The sequence below is a fragment of the Neomonachus schauinslandi genome, chromosome 4 (genome assembly GCF_002201575.2).
Source record: "Neomonachus schauinslandi chromosome 4, ASM220157v2, whole genome shotgun sequence".
Classification (NCBI taxonomy): Eukaryota; Metazoa; Chordata; class Mammalia; order Carnivora; family Phocidae; genus Neomonachus; species Neomonachus schauinslandi.
The window spans coordinates 134,829,044-134,836,625 of NC_058406.1; the positions used below are offsets into that span (position 1 = coordinate 134,829,044).

At 43.1% G+C, this 7,582-nt stretch overlaps 1 pseudogene; it reads left to right on the top strand.

The window, feature by feature from the left end:
* Positions 1–6,654: 6,654 nt before the first annotated feature.
* On the top strand, positions 6,655–7,046 carry LOC110579102 (annotated as a pseudogene).
* The last annotated feature ends 536 nt before the right edge of the window (positions 7,047–7,582 follow it).

Genomic DNA, 7,582 nt, shown 5'->3' on the forward strand with positions numbered 1-7,582 from the left:
CGGCCGACCTGTGCGCTCGGCCACGTCGGCGCGGCGGGCGGCGCCCGGCTAGGAGGGCTGGGCGGGCCGGCTCGCACCCGGCGGAACTCCGGCGCCGGGAGGGAAGAGCAGGGTGGCGAGGAGGTGGAATCGAGCATGGAGGCTGCGTGCAGACCGCTCGCGAAGCCGGCTGGCGTTGACGTCCCACCCTCAAGTTATTTATAATATCAGAAGTTCCCTCGGAGGCATGGAAGATGCCCTTTCTCTGCCTCCGCAAGCACCTGCTCTTGTGTACTTACTGAGTAGAAAACGCAGGAAGGTTACTTAGAAATGCCAATGGCTCTTTCTTCGCTTAGAGTCTTCGTAGTCTCCTACTGCCGAAAACAACATCCTCTGATATCTTCAATAACTAGCAAAACAAGCAAAGAGGGGGAGATTACAAAGAATCTCTCTTTTCACAGACATTGCGGGTTTTTCGGTGACAAATTAGGAATGTATTTTGAGGCTTCATAGTCACTGATCAACAAACAGTTCGAAGTTCCCGGAATAATACTTTTAATTATTATCATCTGCACTCTGTCTTCAAAGTGGTTTTTGCATTTACTCGTTTCCCATAGAACCACTTTGAATATGTCGTTCTGGGGTGGTACGTCGAGCTTCAAACTCAAAATACGCCCTAATCGGAGCCCTACGAGCCGTAGCCCAAACAATCTCATACGAAGTAACCATAAGCCATCTAGGTCTGCGAGTGAAGCAACCTTCCATTTGTGTCATGTACCTGGAGACTCTGGCTGGATCTTCATCTTTCAGCATAGTATAGTACTCCACACGCACTAGGCTTTTATTAATATACTTTAAAATTATCCATAGGTACCTGAAGCGACTCCACGTCTCCTCCATGCCATTGCACTGTAAGCGAGGTGTAGCTCCTTGCCTGCGTCTCCAACGTCTTCTCGGTGAAGTTTATTCTGTGTACCCCAACCAGAGGAGATCTCTCCTCTTTGATTTCTCCTACTCCCACTGCGCTTGGCCTTCTCCCTGGTGGCACTGACCTAGCATTCATCTCTCCAGCCAGCCTGCTACGGCCATAGCTTTACGTGTTTCACGGCCCTAAGTTAGAACCTAGTAGCTTATAAGCTAGAAGAAAGAGGTCAAGGATCATTTTGCTCACCTTTTCATCCCTTTCATTAGACCATGCATTTAATAAACATTTTAAGTGTAGCTTTCAGGTTTAAATTTTAAAACAAGTTATATTGGATCCACTAACAATCTAGTGTTTGTAACAAAGAGGTACAATGATAGGCTTTTTTTTTTAAGTGATTTTTTAAATGTAAGGTAAATTTTGGCATTGGCAGAAAATTCTATAATCTGGTAAAGAATTTTTTACTCACTGCTGTTTAGATCTCTTGTACAGAGATAAAAATCTGGAGAGAGAAACTCTCAAGGTATAGACTAACTTGTGGACACATAAACAGCCCTTGAAAATTGTGTTGTTGAAAACAGTATTTATTCTATTTGTATCTATTTAATATGCTAGATGACTTTAATTGTATGTTGGAAGAAAAAAATGCCCTGGTTTCTTTTTGAAGAATTTAGTTGCTTGTTCACATCTGTGGGAGAGATGGCTAATAGCCTACCCAATATCCAGTTTTCCCATGTTCCTTCCTAAAAACCCAAATATTGTTTGGGATAGCAATGTGTCCAGCTGAAACCTCACTGGTCACTTCAGACTCCCTTGCAGCTGGGCATGCCTCTCTGACACATTAGTGACCAATGAGATATGAGCCAGGTTTGCCAGCTGGAACCTTCAAGAAATCATTTTAAAAGAAGACAGACTTGTCTTCTTTTGTTCTTCACCCTCCCCCTTCCCACCTAGAAGGGCAGCAGCCATCTTGCAAGCATGCGGAAGAAAGCCGCAAGCAAGAATGGCAGAGTAGAAAGGCAGAAAGAACCCGGGTCTTCAGTGGCATTGTGGAGCTTCTTACAGGAATAAAATAAATGCCTGAGTTTTTAAAGCCATTATAGTTAGTTTCCTGTTACATGGAGACAAAAGCAATCTTAACTGATGCAATGTGCCATTTAAAAATCCCTGTCTGGGGCGCCTGGGTGGCTCAGTCGTTGAGCGTCTGCCTTCGGCTCAGGTCATGATCCCGGGGTCCTGGGATCGAGTCCCACATCGGGCTCCTTGCTCGGCAGGAAGCCTGCTTCTCCCTCTCCCACTCCCCCTGCTTGTGTTCCTGCTCTCGCTATCTCTCTCTCTGTCAAATAAATAAATAAAAATCTTTAAAAAAAAAAAATAAATAAAAATAAAAAAATAAAATAAAAATCCCTGTCTGGCCTGCACCAACATAGGTGGCTTCATGCAATCCTGAGCCTTAGGCAAATATTAACTTAATTTTCTGTATGAGGTTAAATAAGCACTGTTCACGCCATAAACAACCCAGCAAATGATATTTCCACATAAGCCTGCTTTTCTCTTGTGTCTTCCTTCTACTTAATTTTTTTTTCCCTGACAAACAGAATCTGCACTTATAACTCACACTGTGTTATGTCTGATGTAAACAGAGCTTATGTTTTAGCACTCTGAGGAATCTCTGGAGAATAGCTAGCACTTAAACAGAGCACCTGGGTGCATTTAGCTGAATCATCCCTTAAAAGGCTCACTCAATACAGGAGAGAGACACTAGATTTACTTTGTAGTGTTGTTCTTAATGGTGACGTGGATTTTTTTTTTTTCAAATATCCATCCATTGGTGAAATTTATACAAGGAAACTTCCCCAAAAGCAGATGAATGAAGCAAATGAAAATATTGGAAAGGATAGAAATAGAAGCTCTACATTATAAGTGGAAACTTCTACACTCTGTCCTCATTGTCCTCATTCCCCATCAGATAGCCAGCAGAAAGCACACAAAATGTATGGGTGGTCAGATGCTCTCTGTAGACCCACTCTTCTCATTTGTGGGGCCTGGAACAAGGGTACAAATGGAGGGCCCTGGCTTTCTCTTCGGGCTCTGTCTTTTCACCTAGGGCTCTGTCCTATATCCATGTGGGCCTGGCATGCTTCTCTGTATGAGCAGCTTAACCACATACCTCTTCTTTATCCACCCCTTCCCATCAGCCACCCTATGGTCATACCTCTGGACTAGGGTTGCACTCAAAAAGACTCTCTTGCGGAAAAGGCCAAAGGCCCGGAAAACATAGGTTGTTTTTTTTCAAGATTTCTTTTTTTTAATTTATTTATTTGACAGAGAGAGAGAGAGTGAGAGAGGGAACAGAAGCAGGGGGAGTGGGAGAGGGAGAAGCAGGCTTCCCGCCAAGCAGGGAGCCCTATGAGGAGCTCTATCCCAGAACCCCTGGATCATGACCCAAGCCGAAGGCAGACGCTCAACGATTGAGCCACCCAGGCGCCCTGAAAACCTAGGTTTAGATGGGAGATTTTTGGACCTGCAGGTACACAGTGCATGGTCTATAAACAGGGTGCAGGAATGGATGGGTATGTCCACTTGGCGCCAAAGACTCCTCACCCTGAGCTGGGACACTGGTGGGCAGTCTCTAAAGCCCAGGGCCCAGTAAGGGAGTCCCCAATAGCTTGGGTCTAGAGTTGCCAGGTAAGATATGGGACACCCAGTTCAATTTGAATCTCAGATAAACAACAAGTAATTGTTAGTATAAGTATATCCCCTATAATACTTGCAACATGCTTATACTAAAATAAATTATTCATTATTTATCTGAAATTCTTCATGGGGGCCTTTTATTTGCCAACTCTCTCAATCCAAAGTGTTCCTAAGGGCAGTTCTGGCTCCCGGATTAGTCAAATAACTGAAGGCATATGAAGGCATATGACACCACAACTTTGAAAAAAGTGATCATATTCCAGCAGAAAGAGAGACTCTTAATGCTTGAACTGTGCAAGTAAACTAGATACATATACTGGGGGAGGGTTTGGAAGCCCAAGAAACCAAAAACAAGTCTTGGAGAAATATTGATTTAATGTCTGGTAATTAATACTTAATTGCTTAAGAAAATATCATGACCATCTATATTCTCAGCCATGTAAAAGACGGACTGTGAGTATGAAATAAACACCTTTTAAAATGTGTAAAAATGGGGGCGCCTGGGTGCTCAGTCGATTAAGCGTCTGCCTTTGGCTCAGGTCATGATCCCAGGGTCCTGGGATCAAGCCCCGCATCGGGCTCCCTGCTTGGCTGGAAGCCTGCTTCTCCCTCTCCCTCCACCTGACGCTCCCCCTGCTTATGCTCGCTCTCCCTCTGTCAAATAAATAAAATCTTTTTAAAAAAATGAATAAGTAAAATAAAATGTGTAGAAGTGGGTATTGGCAGGAAAGAGTACTTCATACTAATGGAAGGTAGACGTGTAAATCCCTGAATGTTAACAGAAAGTGATCTCACTTTATTGATTTGGGCTATGTTAAGAAAAGCCATAGACCACTTAATCTTCCTTGTATTTTTTTTTAAGTCATTTTGAACTCTGTGTGTTTATCAAATTACATCATGGGAGCTGGGTGGGGAGGGAAGAACAGGGGGAGCCATAGTTCTTTTTGCCCTGGACTCTCCGCCATCACTGTTCTCAAATATTTTCATCTGTCCTTTAGACTATTGTATGGTATAAACTGTATCAATTATATGTAGATCCAATAATGAAGTGACTTAACATTTGTACATTTTTCTTTTTTTTTTTTTTTTTTTAAAGATTTTTATTTATTTATTTAACAGAGAGAGATACAGCAAGAGAGGGAACACAAGCAGGGGGAGTGGGAGAGGGAGAAGCAGGCTCCCCGCAGAGCAGGGAGCCCAATGTGGGACTCGATCCCAGGACCCTGGGATCATGACCTGAGCCGAAGGCAGACGCTTAACCGACTGAGCCACCCAGGCGCCCCATTTGTACATTTTTCAACTGGCATCTGACTCAGTGACCCGCAGACCATTTCATCCCTGCAAGGATGGTTAGTTTTCCAGAGCACCAGTGCCCCTCTCCTAAATGGTGTAGGCTAGAATGGCAAGTGCCCAAGGTCAGGGCCAAGGAACAGAAGTCTGTGTCACTTTCACTAAAAATGCAACTCTGCAAGGCCAGATACAACTCAGAACACCTGAGTGGATTTAGCTGAACTCTCACTTAAAAGTAATCACTTAAAACCAGCACCATTCTGGGCTTCTCAGGCTCACTAGTCACACCTCTAAAATTAGGAGGCACGCATTGGGAGAAAGATGGCACATTGCGCACATTCGTTCACTTTAAAATTTTATTTTATTGAGATATAATTCACCTACCATAAAGTTCGCCCTTTTAAAGTACATAATTCAGTGGTCTGAATGAACATTCATTCATTCTTACTTCTTCCCCATGCTACTAAAATTACTATAAAGAGATAAATCCACAAGGACAAAGAGGAGTTGAGAGGCTATATCGTGATAACTGATCTTGCAGATCTGAGAAAGCTGGTTGCTAAGCTCGCAGTAGGGAAAGCCAAGAAGAACCTAATTCTACTACAGAACTTCCAAAACCTCAAGACTTGACACCAGGTATCTGTGGATACAGAAAGTGAGGTTCAAACCAGGAATATTGGTTGAAAGTCTACCTAAAAAGGAATTAGGTTGGGGCACCTGGGTGGCTCAGTCGGTTAAGTGTCTGCCTTCAGCCCAGGTCATGATCCCAGGGTCCTGGGATTGAGCCCCACACCAGGCTCCCTGCTCAGTGGGGAGTCTGCTTCTCCCTCTCCCTCTGCCCGCCTCTACCCCTGCTTGTGCTCTCTCTGTCAAATAAATAAATAAAATCTTTAAAAATAAATAAATAAATAAATAAAATAAAAATAAAAAGGAATTAGGTTTCAATTCCCTCCCTAGCTCTGCACAGAAGACTGAGGTGATTTCTCTAGGGAAGGAAACTGGACAATCTCTTAGTACAGGACGGTAAGTACATTTGAAGGTGACTTCCTATTGCAAGCAGAGAAATTCATTAGCTGTTTACATCATGAGTGGTAAGGTTTCCCATCTTCCCCTTCCTTGGTTCCCAGAATGTGGACAGCCAGGCCTATAAAAGCAAGAATACCTAGAAAGCAGGGGACTGAAAGATCCATCTCTCAAGAATTTGACCAACCCAAGAAAAACAAAACAAAACTAAAATGTTGATATTGAAAAAGCCAGATCACCTTACTCTCAAACCCAGGACCTACAAGTCTGGTTCAGGAACCCGGAGAGACCGATCAGCTACTTAATGCCCAATAGCAGGCAGCCCCAAACCAAGAGATAGTTTCACAATGGAAGATAGGGACCAAAATAAACACAACAAAAAGGCAACTTACAAGAAACAAACTACACAGGGAGAAGAAAACAAACATTTTTTTTTCTTAACTATCATTATTACATTCAGAGAGAGAAGTGAAGATATCCCAAACATGAAACAAAAATTTGCTAACAAAAAAGAACAGGTGCACCTGGGTGACTCAGTAGCTTAAGTGTCTGCCTTCAGCTCAGGTCATGATCCCAGGGCCCTGGGATCGAGTCCCACATCAGGCTCCCTGTTCATTGAGAAGCCTGCTTCTCCCTCTCCCCCCTCATTTTTAGTTCTCTCTAGCTATCTCTCTCTCTCTCTCGAATAAATAAATAAAAGCCTGCCCTTTTCCTCCCCGACTGCGTGAAGCTTGGCCGCCATCATGAACGACACAGTAACTATCCGGATCAGGAAGTTCATGACCAACCGACTACTTCAGCGGAAACAGATGGTCAATTATGTCCTTCACCCTGGAAAGACAACAGTACCTAAGACAGAAATTTGGGAAAAACTAGCCAAAATGTACAAGACCACACCAGATGTCATATTTGTATTTGGATTCAGAACCCATTTTGTTAGTGGCAAAACAATTGGCTTTGGCATGATATATGATTCCTTGGATTATGCAAAGAAAAATGAACCCAAACATAGACTTGCAAACATGACCTGTATGAGAAGAAAAAGATGTCAAGAAAACAGCGAAAGGAATGCAAGAACAGAATGAAGAAAGTCGGGGGGACTGCAAAAGCCAACGTTGGTGCTGGCAAAAAGTGAGCTGGAGATTGGACAACAGAAGAAGTAAACATGCTGCAGTGGCTTTATCTGTGGTGATTGTGGAGATTTTTCATGAGATGATTAATAAACTAAGAATGTTAAATAAATAACCTTAAAAAAAGAACAAAGAGTTCCTAGAAATTAAATATATTATAGTGGACATTGAAACTCCTGTGCTAGGCGGAATAAGGATTCTCAAAGATGTCGACATCCTAAACCTAAACAAAAGCTAGGGATTAAGGTTAGAGATTTTGAGATGGGGAGATTATTCTGGATTATTAGGTGGGGCCAATCTAGTTACATGAGCTCTTAAAAGCTGGGAACTTTTCCAGCAGGAGACTGAGAGATGCCATGATAGAAGGAGAAGCAGGAGAGATTAGAAGCATGGGAAAGATTCCATTTACAGTTGCTGGCTTTGAAGATGAAGGAAAGGGGCCATGAACCAAGAAACGCAGGTAGCATCTAGAAGCTGGAAAAGCCCTTAACTGACAGCCATCCAGAAAATGCAGACCTCAGTTCTACGATCTCAGTGAAAC